At 44.3% G+C, this 21784-nt stretch overlaps 1 pseudogene; it reads right to left on the bottom strand.

Moving 5' to 3' along the window:
- Positions 1 to 19470: 19470 nt before the first annotated feature.
- Positions 19471 to 19624, bottom strand: LOC147711389 (5.8S ribosomal RNA; annotated as a pseudogene).
- Positions 19625 to 21784: the final 2160 nt, after the last annotated feature.

Here is a 21784-nt window from a genome sequence, read left to right as displayed (position 1 = left end):
GGGGATCCTTACACTTGCAACATTGTGGGGTGGTACACTGCCCTGGAAAATGGTATGACTAGAGTAGGCTTAGCTAGTTAATTTGTCTGACTTGTCCGAATAGCTGACCTGTCACTGACCCAACGCACTCAATAGGTGATTAAGAGCAGAGGGCTGCTGAGCACTCTGCCAGAAGATTTGCTGAACTGTAAAAAACAGAGATGTACCCCTTGTGTAGGCCAAGGGAAATAGGGTTATTCAACCTAGGTAAGAGAAAGGGTTCCCTTAAGGCACAGATAAAGACAGGTATAAAATAATGTACCTTATGACTTAACAAATACATACAACAAAATATGGAAAAGTTAAAAATTCATTTATTTGAATATGTTAAAAAAACAATCAATAGGGATAACTAAACTAAATCCCTGAACTAAAACAAGATAACATTGAAACAATACATATAATTGTGACCTGCACAATTATAAGCAGACAGAACAGTTACAACATACATTTGTTGGATACAGGTTTGTATATTCTTTCTCCGCTCTAATATCACCAGAGTAGTATCACCACCAAATCAGCGTATCTATTATGGTGTTGGAGACTTGAATTATACGCTTTAGGTTGCGTGGACGCGTTTCGGTGATAACTCCTTATTATGATCACCTTTATCAAGACATAAATTTTGTCTGCCAGAACCAGAGGGTATGTAAAATCGCCCCTGGGATAATATTGACGATCCTTTATAGGGATCACTTCACGTTTCCTAATTGGAGCGTGGGCTCCTGTAGTCGCCTTATACAATGCTGCTGGTAGTAGTATATTTCTGTTTCTGTTCTGAATAAATGCGATCTTTTGTTGTCCCCCTGACCATAGGATACCAAGGAAAAATGGTTGTGTTGTAGACCATAAGTATTATATGCAATCAGGCCACAATTGCCATGTATAAATATAAATATCACAAATTCTCCACTTTTGACTGGTTATGTTGCAGAAGGTTGCGGTTGTAATTCTCTTGTAGGCTTCACAAAGATAACCTAATGGGACGATCTAAGGTTTCAAGTCGTGTGACACACGACTTGGACCCCCACAGAGAGCAGAACCCTTATCTACTAACTAGGTAGACTCTCATTATGTTTGGCCATATCACGATGGCCAAGGGACTGTGAAACCTTAGATCGTCCCATTAGGTTATCTTTGTGAAGCCTAAAAGAGAATTACAACCGCAACCTTCTGCAACATAACCCGTCAGAAGTGGAGAATTTGTGATATTTATATTTATAAATGGCAATTGTGGCCTGATTGCATATAATACTTATGGTCTACAACACAACCATTTTTTCTTGGTCTCCTATGGTCAGGGGACAACAAAAGATTGCATTTATTCAGAACAGCAACAGAAATGTACTACTACCAGCAGAATTGTATAAGTCGACTACAGAAGCCCACGCTCCAATTAGGAAACGTGAAGTGATCCCTATAAAGGATCGTCAACCTTATCCCAGAGCCGATTTTACATACCCTCTGGTTCTGGCAGGCAAAATGTATGTCTTGATAAAGGTGATCATAATAAGGAGTTATCACCGAAACGCGTCCACGCAACCTAAAGCGTATAATTCAAGTCTCCAACACCATAATAGATATGCTGATTTGGTAGTGATACTACTCTGGTGATATTAGAGCGGAGAAAGAATATACAAACCTCTATCCAACAAATGTATGTTGTAACTGTTCTGTCTGCTTGTAATTGTGCAGGTCACAATTATATGTATTGTTTCAATTTTATCTTGTTTTAGTTCAGGTATTTAGTTTAGTTATCCCTATTGATTGTTTTTTTAACATATTCAAATAAATGAATTTTTAACTTTTCCATATTTTGTTGTATGTATTTGTTAAGTCATAAGGTACATTATGTTATACCTGTCTTTATCTGTGCCTTAAGGGAACCCTTTCTCTTACCTAGAAGACTTGCTGACCCAATCGGGGTTCTAGGAAGCTGAAGTGCTGGCGAAGCACTTTGTCGGTGAATTTGATAACCCAATCGGGGTTCTGACTGTTAGCTGCAGAGAGGGAGTAGCGCAGGCATTGCAACTGAACTGCGGGTGCTGGTCTTAACCTTTGGTGGTCTTGTCCTAATCGAAATCTGGGTTTTTCCTGTCCTGATTCTGATCTGCACCTGCTGGCCTACTGGCACGGTAACCTTTGGGGTTCTTCTGTCCTTTCAACTGACCCGTGGCCAGGGTTGGTCTTCACACCATTCTAGGTAAATATAAATCTGTGTGGGTAATTGTCAGTTATAATTTGCGTCCTTTTCTTTACCCTCCCTAATTTTGATAAAGTTTTAATTGCATATGTTCCTTTTTCTCACCCTCCCTTGGATAAATGATAAACTCATGTTTTTGCTGTTCAATAGCGTGATCCACTTCCTTACCATCCTTGTAGTTGAATGCTAAAACGCTTTTCAGGATTGCATAGATGTTTCCTTTTTCTTCACCCTCCCATTAAAGTAACTAAACTTGGTTATTTGATATAATAGTGTGTTCCATTTTTACCTTCCCTTTAGTTATATGGTCAATTTGGTTTCATCGTTGTATATTATGTTCCCTCTTTTTCTTACCCTTTGATAATTGCGTAAACTGTGTTATTTTAGTATGCTCCTTCTTTTTCCCACCCTTAGAAAATTATGTGAAGTCTGTTTAATCACATAGCTTGTTCCTTGTTCTTACCTTCCCGTTATTCTTTTGCTAAATGATTAGCATAAGATATCTTTTGCATAGTTATACACTATTTCTGATTTTGATTATTGATAGTCTTATTGCTTTCAATCTATGGATCATGACCTTTGATGAAATTAAGATAAAGAGTTTTAAAACTTCCAGAGTCTGTGGTTATTATATGAGTGTAAATGCTATTTGTTTATTGAGCTGTCTTTTATGCTAACTCCCTGATCCAATAGGTAATAGGTACCAGTGACAAGGATTGGTAAGTCAATGGTATAGGACCTATTAGAATAAAATATCTGGTAGTCAGCGCATAGGTTACCTGACTGGGAAAATGTGTTATTGATTATGGGCCCAGGTGAGTATGGTAAATTTTTAGTCAGGTGACCTGCGCGCTCGTTCACATGAATCACTGATTTGGCACACCCATACTCGTCCATTGACTGGATCAGCCTTGAGAATGAAATGTCACTGGTTATGTTTTTGCCCACACAAGCTAACTGGTGGACAACCTGAAACCTGAAAAAACTGAGGGTGGGCTGCCACCCTGCCCTGGGCAGGGAAAGAGGCTGTGACTGCTAGCTAGCACCACCACCTGCACGGACTTGGCCTCTCACAAGCTATTCAGTATGCTGGAGCTCAAGATTCCACCTCGGTCGGACGTCACCTTGCTCTGGGTAGGGAAGGGGACCCCGGATTTGCTAGGTGGCTGGGCCTTCATGGGGGCAGGATGTCATCTCTGCTCCACACCCTGGAGGGACATAAAAGTCCTCATCGGTCTGCAGCTACCATGTCCTGGGTAGGAACTGTTAATCTATTCCATCAGCTAAACCACTAAAGGTGCCATAGGTCAGTGCCTTCCACCTTCCTGGTGCCTGTGATGGAGGAGCTAAGTAGGGTTAAGCCCCCAGCCAACCTCCCTCTCCCCTTGGGCCAGCCTGAGAAGCTTACAGAACTCTAGTTCAGGCACAAGTCAGAGCTAGCTTGCTGGCCGGCTGGTCATCTGGTTGGCCAGCCACTGACCTGTCATCTGGTTGGCCTGCCAGAGGCTGACTATCCAAGATTAATAGAGGCTCCATGGCCCTGCAGAATTTTTATGGTTTAGGTGAGATTCTGACTCAGATACATCCAGTCATAATCCCACAGATTGTAACTTTGCCCCATTGGCTCCTCAGCCAAGTACGTACACCACATGTCTGAACTTGCAAAGTCCCCTCGGACTGAGCATGTTTACTATTGCAACAACACATCAATAGTGTAAAACTAACTTGTCTCACAATGGTCTAAGTCCAGCTCATGCTTTCTATTAGTAGGTGAGCAATCCAATGCGTGGCAAATTCTGCTTCACAATGATAGGGATAGTCGACATTGAAGGATCAAAAAGCGACATTGCTATGAATGCTTGGACACCACTAGCCAGTTTTCCCTGTTGTACCTATTTTGACATCTCCTGCATGAAATCCCAAAAGTCAGAAAAGTCAAAAGGATCAAGAGGCCCTACTTTCACGGTCACAAGCTTTTCACCTTCTGCTCCACTTGAGATTTCTGTCCTCCCTGAGCTTGCCTTAGGATACCTGCGTTCTCATTTGACAGGTGTAAAGCCCCAGTGAAACTCCCAATGTGACACTCTCCCTAGAGTGGGTCACATCTCCTCCTTGTCTGGTAAATGAAAAATGATAATAATAGTGGTATTTCACTGTCAACCCAATGGCCTACCATGTATGCTGTGGTTGCGCTAGTTAGTCGGGAGGGATAGTCAAGTCAAGTCAAGCCAAATGATTTATATAGCGCACTACATACCCAGAGGGTCTCAAGGCGCTTGAAGAAGGGTGGGGGAACTACTTGTTGAATATCCAAGTTTTAAGTTGCTTTCTGAATGCTAGGTGGTTCTGAGTGAGGCGAATGTGAGTGGGAAGTGAGTTCCAGGTTTTAGCTGCCAGGTAGGAGAAGGATCTACCTCCCATGGTGGTTTTGTTGATGCGAGGTACAGTAGCAAGGGCTTGGTTGGAGGATCGTAGCTGGCGGGAGGGGGTGTAGAAGGAGAGTCGTGTGTTAAGGCAATCGGGTCCACGTTCGTAGAGTGCTTTGTGAACGTCGGTTAGGAGGCGGAAAGTAATCCTTTTATTGACGGGGAGCCAGTGGAGGTTTTTCAGGTGACCAGAGATATGGTCTTTACGCGGGATGTCTAGTATGAGTCTGGCTGAAGCGTTCTGAATGCGTTGGAGTTTTTTTCTGGAGTTTTGCGGTGGTACCGGCGTATAGGGTGTTTCCGTAGTCCAGGCGGCTTGTGACCAGAGCGTGGGTGACAGTTTTTCTAGTTTTGGTGGGGATCCAGCGAAATATTTTTTTGAGCATGCGAAGAATATTGAAGCAGGATGATGAAACGGCGTTGACTTGTCTGTACATGGAGAGTGAAGAATCCAGGATGACGCCCAGGTTCCGTGCGTGGTCCGTCGGGATGGGTGCTTTTCCAAGGGCCTCTGGCCACCAAGAGTCATCCCAGGCGGAGGGGGAGGTACCTAGGATAAGGACTTCTGTTTTGTCTGAGTTCAGTTTTAGTCGGCTGAGCTTCATCCACTCGGCTACTTCTTTCATTCCTTCATGTAGGTTGGTTTTGGCCATGTTCGGGTCTTTGGTGAGTGATAGGATCAGTTGAGTGTCATCAGCGTATGAGATGATGTTGAGGTTGTGTTGGCGTGCGATGACCGCGAGGGGGCTCATGTATACGTTGAAGAGGGTGGAGCTGAGTGAAGATCCTTGTGGCACGCCGCAGATGACTTCAGTGGCTTCAGACTTGAATGGTGGGAGGCGGACTCTTTGGGATCTTCCGGTGAGGAACGAGGTGATCCAATCCAGTGCTTTTCCTTGGATTCCGATGTTTCTGAGGCGCTGTAATAGCAGGAATCTTGTTAATCTATTCAAATGTGTCACTAGTTAGATGACTAGGCATTTGGCTATCTTGTACCTCCATTTGCACACTCTTTCTGGATAATTTTTACTGCCCATCAGCGTCAAATTGGTCTTGCTTTCAACAACCCAAAGATTATCCAGGATTGTAACTGCACTTTGAGTACTCACGGATACATGAATCACATTTGAATATAGATAGTACCCCTACAGTACTATTCTAACAATCCTACCTTTACACACTTTTATGGTAACATGCAATTCATTCTAATACTGGTAACATTCATCTAGTTCTAATACTGATAACATTCAACTAATTCTAATACTGATAACATTCACCTATTTTTAATACCGAACATCAAAGTCAAGCATTACCAGTCAGGTTCACTATTATGTGCCAATATTCTAAAATATTATTCTACTTTAAGTGAGATTAGGTTAACTATAATGTGCCAAAATTTATAAAATAAAATTCTACCTGAAGGAGATACAGTACGTCATTCACTGTATGTTTATGGGGTATGGTGATCAATTAGTTGTCCATGAATACTTGGCACATTTTCAAAGTGTCCATCAAAGTAGTCATACAAAAGGGGGTGGTGATGGACGGAGCATCTGAACCAATCAAACACTCACAACCAGTCAAAAGATCTGGGTTTGATCCATCACCGTTCTTTAGCCCACTCTGCCACCCCAGTTCAGACATGGCTATATGCAAATCAGTCTGACCCTGTGCCTCATGGGAACAGTCCAGCCCGAATTGCCAAGCCATGCCTTCCCTGGACCGGAAACAAGCTTCCGAGGACCGGTTTATGGCATTCCAGCCGTCTTCAGCCCGGCTTGCTTGAATCCAGTGGCAAAGTGAGCAAGGGACTCACGTCTGAGCATACCCTGCCACACTTATGGTGGCCAAAAGCAGTACAAAAGGGGGTGGTGATGGATGGAGCATCTGAACCAATCAAACACAACCAGTCAAAAGATCTGGGTTTGATCCATCACCGTTCTTTAGCCCACTCTGCCACCCCAGTTCAGACATGGCTATATGCAAATCAGTCTGACCCTGTGCCTCATGGGAGCAGTCCAGCCCGAACTGCCAAACCATGCCTTCCCTGGACCGGAAACAAGCTTCCGAGGACCGGTTTCTGGCATTCCAGACGTCTTCAGCCTGGCTTGCTTGAATCCAGTGGCAAAGTGAGCAAGGGACTCACGTCTGAGCATACCCTGCCACACTTATGGCGGCCAAAAGCGGTACAAAAGGGGGTGGTGATGGACGGAGCATCTGAACTAATCAAACACTCACAACCAGTCAAAAGATCTGGGTTCTTTAGCCCGCTCTGCCACCCCAGTTCAGACATGTCTATATGCAAATCAGTCTGACCCTGTGTCTCATGGGAACAGTCCAGCCCGAATTGCCAAGCCATGCCTACCCTGGACCGGAAACAAGGCACAGGGTCAAGGCTGATTTGCATATAGCCATTGTCTGACCTAGGGTGGTGTGGAGTGCAAAAAAAATATGGATTTAGGCCCAGATATTTGTACTGGGGTGAATGTTAGCACTGTTCTGCATTCTGTCCATCAACTGTGTTTTTTGCAATTTTAACCCTGAGTGGGCTGGGTATGCTCAGATGTGAGTCCCAGGCTCTCCACATCACTGGAGTCAAGCTATCCAGGCTGAAAAAGGCTGATAGCCAGAAACCGGTCCTTGGATGCTTGATTCCGGTCTAGAAAAGACATGGCTTGGTAGTTCGGGCTGGACTGTTCCCATGAGGCACAGGGTCAAGGCTGATTTGCATATAGCCATTGTCTGACCTAGGGTGGTGTGGAGTGCAAAAAAACGATGGATTTAGGCCCAGATCTTTGTACTGGGGTGAATGTAAGACACTGTTCTGCATTCTGTTCATCAACTGTGTTTTTTGCAATCATCAAAGTAGTCAGGCATACATTTTTCTCAAACGGGAAAGACATCTGTAGTCCTAGATCGGCGGGAACAATGTCATTACATTGAGGCCAAAGACCCCAAACTCCTACGATGAAACCATGAAATTTCACAGTTGAACAGTTTGTAAGAGGTTTTCTTTCTTGATATAGTGCCTTGTGGTAGTTGACTTCACCTTCAAATGCTTATTCATGGAAGTTTTGTTAGTTTTTGTATCAAATTGGCCTCATTACCACAGCAGTGCCATCTTTTTTTAACACTACATCAGGTTTTCTTAATTCACTTTGATTATTCTTGATATGTGTTTCCCTACATGTCATTCAACCACATCTTTTCGCTCTATCAATGAGAAGTTCTAGAATCGGATTTGGTCTTTTGATTCATATATATTTTGTTTTAGTTTATGTACCAGATACAAGGGCAGTTGTATCACATTCCTCATTGCAATATTTGCACATGGAGAATGTTCGATCTCATCCTCTGGAAATGGTTTCTCTGGTGTTTGACATTCTCTCTCAACATCAGTAGAGCTATGTATTGGTTTTCCTTTAATTTAATGCACTTTGAAATTCATACATTTGAGATTGGATTATTTTCTAGATATTTTATACCATCCCTTTTTACAAGTAGATTTTGCCATTTCTCAAATTCTTTGTTTCTCCAGTCATAAGATGCTAAACATTGAAAATCATAGTTTAGGAATCTATTGTCAGATATTTTTAGCTTGTGAGTATTGATGATGATATCTATTTTATTGTTTATTATATCTCATGCATACATGTATGAGTGAGCAATCCTGCCAGTATGTCATGTATTTTGCTGTTTTTTGTATTACCTGGGTGAGGATCAAAGCTCAGTCCGAGGTACCTTTCACTGTCACCTGGATGCATGTTGATATTTTGTTCTTGGAAGTGCCATGGTTTGCAATTCTTCACCAGAACTGTGTCTTCCTGCTGACTTATGAAGAAATCGTTTGTCTTTTGGACATTCAGTTTTAGTTCTATTGTTTTCCTGAAGTTTTCGATGATCTTCAATTTAGTACTCATACTGTCCCATGTGTTTTTAAAAAAAATATTTATTGAATTTATTTAACAGTTCACAGCAGTGTACATGATTCAGTATTGTTAACATTATAGCAGTGGGAAATAATAAGCGATCAACAAAAAGAAAGGAAAACATCACAAAGGAAATGGCCAATAAGATAAACAACAGACACAGTAGCTTCATGTCAAATAATACAGCCCAATGACTAGTTCTTTTGAATATGCATCACTTCAATTGAATTAGCCATGTACATCGGGATAGCCCACATCGATGCACTATTACTTGAGAGAGACAGTACAGCTCAGTGATTTTAAACAATGTTCGACTCGTCTCCCTCTCTTGACAAAAGATACTGTTTACACAAACCCCAGAAGTTCTTGGGGTGGCCCTTTAGGGGCATTAGCTCGCTATATGTTTCAGACTGCGTATTGCAAAAAACCATATCCTTTTCCCACTCCAATTTTGAGGGAGGGGTGCCACATGTTCACTGCATTGCTATCTGCCTTTTAGCCAGAAAAAAGCCAAAACCCAAATGTTTCCTAACTTCTTTAGGGAAGAAGCTTTGTGTATCCGAAAAGGGCCTGTAGGGGGTCAGGGGCAAGCGGACTACCCACAATCTGTCCTAGCTCCTGAAAAATCTGGTTCAAGAAGGCAGCAATCCGGGGGCATGCCCATGCCACATGGAATAAATCTGCACCACTTGGACGACAGCACTCACAATTGTCTTAACCCATATCTGTGGAGACGTGCCAGTATACAATATGTTCTATTTCGAAACTTGAAGTGGATTAATCAATGCCTGCTGTTTAAAGACACTGATTGGGTGACCTCACAGCAGTACCTCCATTGACTATCATCACAGGGAGCCTCCAGATCGGCTTGTCACTGCGCTCTCGGTGGAGAATATTTTGTAAAGTAGTATTCTTGGGACATAGTGTATATATTGGAAACCAGCTTATACAGGGACTTGGCACGAATAAGAAAAGTGAAAGATCAGAGAGCTGGGGGCTCTAGATATTCATCTCCCAGCAACACCCTCAGAGCATGGCGTGCCCTAAATTTATGGAATTGCTCAAGAGTGCTGGCACTGTGCTCCCTGACGGCAATCTCATCCCAAGTCCGGGTTCTACCCTCAGAGAAGCAAACTCCCATATTATGGATCTGAATATTCCTAAGCGATTCAGTCACCACTACCTCAGAACCCAACGGGAACCATTGACACCAACCCATTGGGAGCAGTGGGGAGTAAAGCAGAGTGCACGACTGTCGCTTTAAAAGCTCGCGCCACGCATGAACCGTCAAATTGATAGAGTCGAGAACACCATAATCCCTGTTGGGGGGCTGAGCGAGTTGCCTAGGGAGCGGGGATGGATCAGACGCAATCCTCACTATGAGAAGGTGTGGAAGAGTATGTGGTCCATGGTACCAGAAATAAGCATGTGAGCACTGAGCAGCTCTATAATATAGATTGAGATCTGGGGCACCTAGTCCACCCATAGAATATGGAAGTGTAAGCGTGTCCATCTTGAACCTAGGGGTTTTTCCCGCCCACGCTAGCCTAACCATCAAAGCTTTGAGTCTTTTAAAAAAGTGCTGCAGGATTACCATAGGTATATTGTTGAAGAGAAATAAAATCTAGGCAAAACAATAATCTTCATCAACGATCTGCACACCACCAGGGAAAGTGGTAACTTGATCCGTTTCACTATATCACCCTCTAGCTTAGTGATTGTCCTTCCGTAGTTGTCCCGCAGCACTAACTCTGAGTCTGTGTGCACCGGTATATACAGGTATCGGACCGAGGCAGTGGTCCACAGCAGTGGGAAATCTAGGTAAAAAAGGGACCATCGAGGGTGTGGAAAATGGAGGGATTTGTTCCAGTTGATTTTTTACCCTATTATTCCTCAGAATTTTATAACTTCACAGATTAAAGGGGAAAGGTTGGTGGCAGGATCACGAGAATACAGCAACATATCATCAGCATAAGCTGACATGATCAAATTATAGTTGGGGAAAACAAATTCCCCGATGCCCATGATATTCCCTCAGTGAGCGCGCCAAAGGTTCTGCAACTATGGCATATAATAATGGGGAAAGGGGACAACCCTGTCTAGTACCACAAGATATTAGAAATGGAGATGAGACATAATAACCAGTTCTAACCCTTGCTGTTGGCTGATTATAAAGTACAGAAACCAATCCTATGAAAATCTCCCTCAAACCCATCCTAAGCAGCACCACCATCATAAAGGTTCACTCAACAGAATCAAAAGCCTTTTCGGCATCCCCCAAAAATTGCAGCAGCCTTGAGTTCAGGTCTAACATGTTGTATAACACCAAATACAGTTCATAGGTTTTGGGTTAACGTTCGTTCGGGCGCAAAGCCAGCTTGTTCTGGGCCGATGTGGATAAGGAGAAGAAGGGGGAGTCTATAGGCTCAAATTTTAGCGAATACTTTTGTGTCCCTATTGAGGAGTGACAGTGGTCTATAGAATGAGCACATTTGGGGGGTTTGTCTAGTTTTAATAGTGTGACTATGAGCACCTCCCTCATTGATTGCGGCATTATTCCAGTGTCTATTATTTCTTCAAATCCATGTAGGTTTTGAAGAAAGGGGCAGTAAGTCCATCTATACCCAGAGCGCTACCATCCCACATAGAATTCAAGGCAGTGCGAATTTCAGTTGCGTCTAGTGGCCTCATCAGGTATTCTCTGTGGGAATTGGTTAACCAAGGTAGCTGCACATGCTCCAGATAATCTAGAACAGCCGACTCATTCACTGTGATGGGTGAGCTAATCAAATCCCTATAATACTGACTAAATGTATTTGCAATATCAGAAGGGTCTTTTAGGATAGTGCCATTTCCATCATGTAATTCTGAGACCCCCTTTGCTTCCCTCTAGCGTTGAGCTAGGGCAGCCAGAACTGCCCCGGCCTGTCTCCCTCACCATAGGATTTAGCAATAGTGTACTTTCCCATGTGTTTAACTTCATTGTCAGCCTCTATGCTATATTCTTCAAGCGTTTCTTTAATAGCCTCCGCTATCCGAGGGTCTCCACACTCAGGGGATCTGACTCCATTTCAGAATTTTTTTTCCGAGGTAGAAAGTCTACCCCTAATAGAGCGTAAAACTCTTGTGTGCTTACTAATAGCGACCCCCCTGATGTACACTTTGAATGCCTCCCAGACAGTGGGTGGCAAAGTGCTCCACAGACTCTATATTGATATTAAAACAATCAGTGATGGCGGTGGCAAGCTCATCTTTCAAGACCGAGTTTAGTAGTGAATACCGGGTAAACCTCCATGTGAACGGAGTGTCAATCCGCTGTGGCATTTCAACCTCTTGGATAATTGGAGAATGATCTGAAAGAGTACGGGGCATTACTGTGCAATTAAGAACATGGGGAGAAGCGATCTTTCCAACAAAATGTAGTCAATTATCGTGTGTGTATTGTGAGGGGCTGAATAGTGGGTGAATCTGCCCGCCTCCGGGTGCCTAGCCCTCCATGCGTCCATCAGATCTAGCTGCAAGGCATTATCTGTAAATGGCTTTGGCAGCAGCCGAGATGTGACATCCCTGACCGCCAGACATATCTAGTAGGGGTTCAAGATACAATTCAGGTCTCCCCCCTCATAACTGAGGTAGTGTTGGGCAGTTTGAAATCTGAGCAAGTAACAATTTATAGAAAAAAGCGTCATCATAGTTTGGCCCATATATATTTACAACTTGAATATCCAACCCTCTGCTTCGACACCTGGAAACTGTATATCTACCATTGGATCTGTCTTTGGCTCTCTCTGTCAATGAAATACCAGATCTGGGGTTGATCCAATTAAGGGCACCCCTGGCATGGGAGGTAAACCCGGCCACATTGAATGTACCCTGCAGTCTCTTGTTTTTAAGCAAACAATTGTTAGGGGCTAGTTGAGTTTCTTGCAGTAAAGCAATGTCAATTTCGTAGTGCTTGGGATAGGCTAATATTTTACGTAATTAGATAAAACCATTTAAACCACAGATATTCCAAGTGATGAACTTAACTTTACTGGGTAAGTATCGGGGCACATCTCCTAGCATCTGCTGCTGACTACTCATTATGAAACTTGCGGATAGTTGTAGGGAACAATCGCATGAGATCCCTGCACATCATTGTTGTCAACACTGACTGTGGATGCAAAACAAAAACCCGGCCCTTCATCACCCACGCAATGCATACCCCAAATAAGCGTTTACGATCTGTTTCCCACCCTACATAAAAACCCAACAATATCACAATAATGTGAGTAAATAAACAAAAAAAACAGAAAAAGTCCATGAACCATCCAAGGGGTAACCCACAGAGGCGGATGTGGCCATACATTGCGTTTTTTCAACAAACCAAATAGTGCCATCTACTCAGAAGAAATATTTCACTCGCTGGGATAACCATGCCATACAATAATGGAGTAACCTTATCCATCTGGACGTAAGTGACACCCTTACTACCAGTGTCCCAGATCAAGGCCAACCCCCGAACCATAGAGAAATTAGGCGAGAGTTACTGTGGATCACAGTATTTGAAATATGTCCTAAACATCCCTAATATACAGAGTTCAAGAATGACAACAAGTAATCAGAAAAACCAAACCCTGAAACATTAGACCATCAGATAAAGTTAATCATTGTCATCCAGATTTCCACTTGAGCTAGCTTCTTTTTCACAGGAGCATGTGTTTTTGTTTATTCTGTTCCACCATTCTCCATTCTTTGAGAGCCTTTTGAAGTGACCTGGGGTCTGTAAAGATCTTGCTGGATATAACATTGCATATTCAATTTTCTGTTTTCTCAGCTTACGCATCATCGGTACAAATTGCTTCATGGGTTCTTGGACCTTGTACGTAAAGTATCAAAACATCAAAAGTGAGGAACCTTCATGTCTTAACTCTCCCAATTCTCTAGCCCTCTTAAGAGTTGCATCTCTGTCTCAAAAATTAAGTAGTTTAGCGATGATGGGATGCGGGGGCGCACCTTTGGGAGGCCGGGGACCTAAAGAATGGTGTGCGCGTTTCACCACAAACATAGGGGGAAAAGTCTCCGTGCCCAGCAAATCTGTGAGCAGGTTCCCTACGAAACCTTCCGTGGCCCCAGTAATAGTGGATTCCGGAAGGCTAGTCAGCCTTTTCCTGAAGCACTGTCAAAGCCTTTTCCATCTGTTTCTGCATGCTATGCACTTCCGTTTGTGCCTCCTCAACCTCCGAGATGCGTTGCTCGGCCATTGCAAGAGGTTCTGCATGTTTGTCAAGCTTTTTGGACATACGATCCATTCTATATGATAAGAAGTCAATTTTCCCATCTTTTGTGGAAAGGCTTTTTTTGCATAGTAGCCAAGATCTGCTTCAGTTCGCTGCTCTTGACCTCAGATTCATCACCAGATCCCGTAGCTGATGTCTCGGAAGCCTCCTCTCTGTGCCTTAATTTGCGCAATTTGAAGTTCAGCTTCGATTGGGCTTTATCCAGCTTGCCCATAGTGCAGATTTTCCCCACGCAGTAAGGGTAATGGCACCTGATGTCCCCCTCAAGGGCCCCAACCAGAACCATAGCCAGCTGATAGTCGCCATATTAGGGGGATGATGCCGCAGCCGGCTCCAAACAAGATAATCCCAGACTCAGTCAATGGAATCAAGTAGCAGAGCACTACGCTAGAAGTCTCAGCCCTTTATGTGAAGATGTTCTGCACCAGGGGGATCACAAGGGGGCCCACCATTGCTGCCTTGTTGTAAAAACGTACTCTGTTCTAGTTTGCTGCACACCACTGACCTGCTAAGGTTAAGTCGCCAGGTGCAGCAGGAGACAATGCCGGTGGTCGCCCCGCAGGTGGAGGTGGGTCAGAGCAGCAAACGGGCCCACCTTTATTTTATGCTGAGGCCTTCAATGCAGTAGGTGTCCCTCCGGACCCCCTGTATCCCTTCACATGAGCCCACACTGGCCAAAAGATCCAGTCAGCCGGGATGTAGGTGCGGATACTGGCACCTGTTGCTGGGGGCCAGGTTGCGCACCAGCAGCCACGGTGGAGCAAGGGGGAACAGGAGAGCTCTGACTTGAGGGGGGACAGAAGCGCAGACTCACCGCCAACGAGGGCTCGAAATCAGGGAGAGTCCCCAGCAGCGCATGCAGTAACCAGCACGCGGCCCAGATCCAGCCACCACCCACAGGCTCAGTTGACTGGTATGCCTGGAAGCTCGTCATGCAGGTCAGTGTCGGTACAGTCCTCGGAGCACCAACGATGGGGGCAGAGCTCCTATGCAGGGTCGGCATCACTGATCCGGGCAGGAGGCAGCCCACGAAGCGCAGGCATGAGCCACACCAAGCAAAAGCAGTGCCGATAATTATCCAGTGGCAGCGGGAAAGCAGCGCCTCCTCTCCGGCCTCACAGCTGTGTCACAGGCCGTGTCCGTTCAACGATGTGCTGCAAAGCGGGGGCTGCTTGTTTTGGCTCGATCACGGCGCCGGACCTCAGCACAAAGGTTCCTGCACACTTCTTGCCAAAGAGTGGACGGCAGGCCCCGGGTGTAAAGCAAATAATTCTGGATCAATGTAGACGGCCAGCGGAGCTGGCTCAACACACAGCCATCTTAGAGCCTGGCAAGCTCCACCTCCCATGTCCTATGTGTTATTAAACACTGCTATGTCATTGTCAAAGGCTAGATTGGTGATTTGATCAATAAGTCTATCTGAACCAAATGTAAAGCCCCTGCTGTTTTTCTGAAGATCCCATATTAGAAGGTCCACTGCAATATTAAACAGTGGGAATAGTAAGTCACCTTGTTTTACCTCAGATTTTCTTTTTGGTGTAGATTCGTTGTTATTTATGTTGAAGAACATAGAGGAGTCTGTGTATAAGTTTTAATTAGATCTCGTATACATGACGGAACACTTTATCTTTCACAACTTTGTATGATGTGGCTGGCTTTCAGAGTTAAATGGTTTTGAAATGTCTAATAACACCACTGCCAGAAATTTATTTTTTGTGCCTTATTTGATGATGATCTGTGGCAGCGTCAGGTTTTCAAAACTCTAACTTACAAAAAGACCTTTTTTATCTTTTATTCACATTTATGAATGAGGTAAGTCTTTCGGTCAGGATTTTTGTAAAAAGTTTACTTAATGCTGTATCAATTGTAATCATTGTCCAATTGCTTTTTCTACATAGTTTAATAATTGGTACAGTCTTTGGAAATAGATTTGATTGGTTGTTCTGGGACCCTTCTCATTATCCAAGTTGACAATATTTTGAGCATATTTTGGGCAACGTTCTTGTGTTTTTTGTGTGAATATTGTATAGATTGCTCAAGCCAATTTTGACAGGCTTCACTGCTTCGTTTAAGTGGGTGTCTTCAAATGCCTTTGTAACTTCAAGAAGTGTAATTTCTTTACACAGTTACCCATATTCAGAGTCTTCTTTCAGTTTGAATGAATTTAAAAACACAATTTTTTCCAATCTGTGTAATATTGAAAAATGCCATTGTTAATGATCTGGTCAGTTGCATCTTATGCACAATCAGTGATTATTCTGCCAGTTTTCTCCTTGCCTTTCTTAAAATGTGTCTGATATTCCGTGTAGCTGCCCTTGGCTTTTGCATATTTTGTCTTGTGTGATTTATTAAGCCTTTCATTTTTCGGATCTTTCTCTGTATGTTACTTTGGGCTAAGACATTCTGATTCTCGTCTTGAATACTGGTCATAGTCCCATTTTCATTTTCATTTTGAGGTTCATTGCAATTAGCTGGTTTTGGATGTATATGACTAATATTCTCTGAGATATAGATAACAATTTCTTCTATTAAATGCGTACCAGCTTTGTGATGTGGGTTTTTAAAATATTTTTGTACTTTTCCTATTCTGTCATTTAATACACAAAATGTTGTCATTTTACACACGCTTTTTCTGTTAAAAAAGTCTTAACCCCTTTCGTTTATTTATCCCTCAGATATTTCAGGCTTGTCATTGAAGTCTTTTTCAATATTGGGTGCTTGCTGGACATCTTTTGCAAGTTTTCTATTTATTTTCTCGTCTACCCCTCCTTTCCTCTGTGATGTGCTTTCTGTTTTTATTGTCAAAATGCAGAACCATGATTGGATTTATGTTTTTGTTTTCATAAAGTTTTTCGAATTCAGTCAGCATCAATATTTTTTACTTTTTACTATCATTTTCACAGTTTGCTGCTTTCTAGAGCTATGAGTCTAAAATCATTTTGCGCTTTTGTGTGTGCATTTTGTGACACTGCAATTTTTGTCCCGAATCCGAGATCACAGAACAGTCAAAGGAACTTTAGCCCACCTTTCGTCATTCATCCTTTGCATTTTGCAAAGTGGCATGCAATGTTCTGGAACTCGGCTTCCTTTTCATATTTAATGCAATATGTTTTTAGGTAGAATCCTTTGTGTTAACTGGAAACATGTTTTTTAAGTTCTTTGATTGTTTCCAGTATATGCTCTTCCTAGTGAATTTACGTCTCTTGTCATTGGGTTTATCATTGACCTCATAGACATCTGGAAGTTTTTCGATTCCTGATGTGAACTTGTTGCACTTAGCTGATGAAGCTACAATTTCCATGTTTTCTTCGAAGTCGAAGGTTTCCTCATTGTCTATTAGTACAGAGGGTGGAATGGGTGACAAAGAGTGATTCCATTCATTATTATTGATTGTGTTGCTAGTGCTAGGTGTAGAGTTGACTACATTGGTATGGAGGCTAATAATTTGTAGCAAAGACAGCACCTCCTTTCGCCATCTTAGCTGTTTTTTAATTATCCAGGAAATAACTCACCTGGAATTGGGATCATTAGATTCGCTGAGGCAGAACCCTGGCCAGCATCCTGGGTAGAGGTATGGGTAGGGGTGATCGGCAGAAATGACACTGTTCCCATCCAGAGTTGCCAACTTCAGGCGATGCATCATCCAGCCCAACTTGGCCCCTCAACTCGGCCGACACAGTCTGTGGAGCTCATCTTTATCTCAAAGTTATGGATCTGACTGGCCGACTTCCAATACTTATATTGTTCCAACATGCCAGTTGATGTTCACCTTGGAGACCTGCTGCAGTTATGGGTATGACCGGCGTGAGATTTACACCATCTCCCCTTGACTTTCAAGGACCAGCAAGAGTTCACCAGATGCCACCAGAACCATAACTTTTTCCAAGGCATCAAGCTCCTCTTTAGGGCAAGCCCAGTCCAAGGGGTCCTGTCCTTCAACTAAGAAAATAAATCTCTTCCTTGGGATCCTGTTGGCTTCTCCGGTACCATGTGTATTACCGCACTGGATTTAATAAGGGCCCTCATCTCCACAACTCTGAGTTTAGGGATCTGAACCTAAATCCCTTTTGATCGGCCATGGGTAATGGAGGCTTCACCTGTCTTTTCCAAACGGCATTAGCCCATATCTCAGCACTAAGGGACCTATGTTCAACTGCTGTTCTCATGGAACCCTTCTCCACTTCAACTTTCAAAGTTCCCTTTCAAATATTAGCTACTACCACCAAAATATGCACCTGTGGCGACTTGACCCGGGCCTTCACTCTAGGTTTCCATGAACACTACAGACTTATTGCAGCTTAGCCCCCTTGGCTCTCAGCACCATCCATGGTTGGGTATGGGCCTAACACTCCACTGCCATCCATTTTCAGGCCTAATTAATTTGGCAGATAAATTATAACATAATCCTTAGCAGATTCTTAGTGCACAACTTGCGCACTTGTTAAAATCTTTGGAACATGTGTCAAGACGGGTCAAATGTGTAAGCAACATCACCGTAGACACCTAGTACCCAATTTGGGCCACCGCACCCAGTAAAGCAAACACAGTTGGGACACCCCTATCGACAGTCATGCCAGATTCAGGTTTCCCCGTCCCTTGTCAGGGGAGGGTGTGAAGGCAGTCCACCTCCCTCAGCCCCAATGTCATGGTGAAGCTGCTGCTATGGGGTTGTAATACTGTCTGCCATAGTGGAGAGCTACCTGTTACCCTTAAGCCTTCCCTGCCAACCCAGAGCTGGTCACTGCACACAGCGGCGGTCCATGGCCCCTCAATCGTTCTCTTCAGAGTTCTTTTTAACTGTACCTTATAGTACTTGTTGGCTATAGGTCTCACACCAGTATTCAGCCTTAGATGGAGTTTACCACCCACTTTGGACTGCATTCGCAAGCAACCTGACTCTTAGATGACCCAATCTTGGGATGCCAGGGGCTGCTACTGGCATAACACCGTTTGTGGGGTGAGCATTGATCAGAAGGACTTCGGGCTCCTGAGTATCTGAACACCACATTTACCGCATCCGGCGCTAGGTTCTTCCCTCTTTACTCACCTTTACTGAGGGAAAGATTGTTTCTTTTCCTCCACTTAGTAATATGCATGAATTCAGAGTATCGCCATATCTAATCTGAGGTCATAGTCGGATGGCGAAGTGTGGGGGATCCAGGCCAATTCCCTGGGCTGCAGAAGAGGGACAGGCTCTCTTTTGTACAGGGGAATCACGGCAGCACACCCTTTCCTTAATAAGAGACTAAAGCCCACAGAGAAACCAGTACTTGTAGACAGGCAGCAGGCCTTCCCAGCCTAATCCACAGAAATGGGCACCAAGGCAGTGCGTGTGGGCAGCCATGGTGCACAACAGGCATTTACATGCAGCATGCCACAAGGCACCCCAGGTTTTTCAGGCCCTGAGCAGACCAACGCCCATCTGTCACACCAAAGTGGGGAAAGCAAGGCAGGTCAGCTTCAGATCTCTGCAATGTTACATAGTGCCCCTGAAATGGGTGATCAAGGGTCTGACCTTGAGAGGACGAAGGGAGAAGAGTCCCCTGTAACAGCCCCAGCTACGCTTTGGGAGATTCCCAGGGTGATTGATGTTCAAGCCTTCAGACAGGCCTTGCCACACGAGGAACCCATGGGCAGAATGTGCTTTTGAAGTGTTGATGATCAATGAGTCCTTCAATTCATACTAATTCTCACAGCTAGCTGCATTATTCATTGACTTTTGAGCCAAGTGAGCCACTGCCACACAACTTTAACAACGTTTAACTATCTTCTGGTGCAGGAGAGGTGAAAGGAAGTCTGGGTGGGCTATCCACCACCCATGCGTTGATATAGCTCAGCACCCTTTTAGGCTTCCCGTCTGGAAGTCAACCTACACAAGTTAAAGTGTTTCCAGGTGCTTGCTCAGGTGGCCCACAGCAGGTGAGCAGCAATAGGCTCCCATGGCAGTGGAGGCAGGCATCCCCACCACCATTCCTCCTGGAGATGGCCGCCCAATTCTTGAAACACCAGCCTGGCCACACAGGACCACAACACCAGGCAACTGGCAATGAGGGAGGGTTGTCCCACTTGCACATCTGCCATCTGCCACACACCTGGGCCAGTGGGAGCCAGGGCTCAACCCCTGCACGTTGAGAGTCCAAAGCTTAGGCAGCAACCCCAAGCCATATCAGCACCCTGAGACCCCCCATGAGCTGGTGAGAAGCACTGTGGGGAGAAGAGATAGGTTCCCACACACTGTGATAGTGACTCATCCCCTTCTGGTAGAGGTATGGAAGCTCGAGTGACCGTGTGTGCTGAAAGGGAACCAGGGTTCCCATTGTCACCCCAGTTCCTTCTCATACAGGCTGCCCTGCCACCCAAGAGAGGCCACTCCATGGTCACTCGAAACCCAGGCATGTCAGGATGGGGCACTAGAAGGCCCAGGTGACAGGGCCAAACCAGTGACGCTCTATTATTCGATTACTCCCAGATGTGTGTTGGGTGAGCATGGGTTCCATTTTGTGAGTGCTTTGTCTTAGATTGTGCCCACTCCAAAGGGAATCACCTGACCCGGTCCCTTGCATGTCATTAGGTTCTCCCAAGTGGATGAACCCACCCTGTGCTTGGTCCTCACCCAAGTGCCCAGCAGCAGGGGACCACTCCACGGCCAGGACACATATGAGGTAGGTCAGGCTCTGTGCCTTGGATTCCATCTGTGAAGCAGTAGAGGGTTCAGACTGGAACCTGCAGTAGCTTGGGCAGGTCCCCCATCAATGATCCTGTGCAGGCTAAACTACAGGAACCATATTACTGCTTTTACTTCCTCTAGATAGTCAAGTTTGATCATCTTCTCAGTGCTCCACCAGGGCCAATGCTGACCAAGGCGAGGCCGATCAGAGGACCTCTCTAAACTATTCAGTCAGTAGCAGCAATAGACGGTGTGTATAAAGGGCAGAGACATAATCAATGCAAGCTTATGAAGAGCACTTAAGGAATCCTTATTTAAGGGAAATAATTTGAATCCCTATCATGAACAGGGTTCAGCAGGTTACCCACCCCTGTTGGTGAAGGATGGGCATACAATTTTCCATACAGTTTAGCGTACTTGCTGCCCCGGACATTTAAGGGCATCACATACATATTTTCACTCTATCTCGTGTAGCTAAATGCCACTTGTCCTTCAGAGAAGTTGAACATGAACTACTGGGAACTGCCTAACTAGGTAGTACAAAGGAGTATTGTTTGCTATCGAAATTATCCAACTCTACCAACTAAGAACCGCCATGCACCACCACCCACGGAATTGAGAAAGAGCTTTTCAACATGTAAATCCTTTCTGTGCCCAGGCTGTGTAATTTCCCACGTTGAGTCAAATTGAGCTGTAAGCTCCACCCCTGGTTGTGCCCTTCCATCAATTCCTTTAAGTTTCAGCTTTACATCCATCCTCCTTCCAGAACCCTAAGACGATTTCCTTGAAGCTGCTCAGTGGGTCATTGTAATAATGCTGCCGGAAACCTAGTCCACAACACTTATGTTTGAAACTACGACTGTATCTTATCCTCTTCAAACTCCATTCTTACTGATGATTTTGCTTTAGCTCATCTTGCATTGGTCAAAGAAAAGCACAATACAAATGGCACTGGCCATCTCTTTTAATCATGGGCTCAGCTATGAAAAACAATAAAATAGAACTAAATTCTCATTCCATTATTCCTATGTGGACTATTCAGGTGACTTGCCCGCTTTGAAAACTCCTATTTTTTCAAAGCAAATACTACATATCCCCCATGTCACTCATTCAAAAGCATTAATAGGGTTCCAATGGACAGGGACTGGGACAGGCCCAGCAAGCCTCATGGCAGACTGCCAGCTTGATCCCAAGATCCAACTACAAGCTTTTGAATTACAGCAATTTTTAAAAAAGTCTAT

This window comes from Lissotriton vulgaris, chromosome 5, assembly GCF_964263255.1.
Source record: "Lissotriton vulgaris chromosome 5, aLisVul1.2, whole genome shotgun sequence".
Taxonomy (NCBI): domain Eukaryota; kingdom Metazoa; phylum Chordata; class Amphibia; order Caudata; family Salamandridae; genus Lissotriton; species Lissotriton vulgaris.
This window is presented reverse-complemented; position numbering and strand designations above follow the sequence as displayed.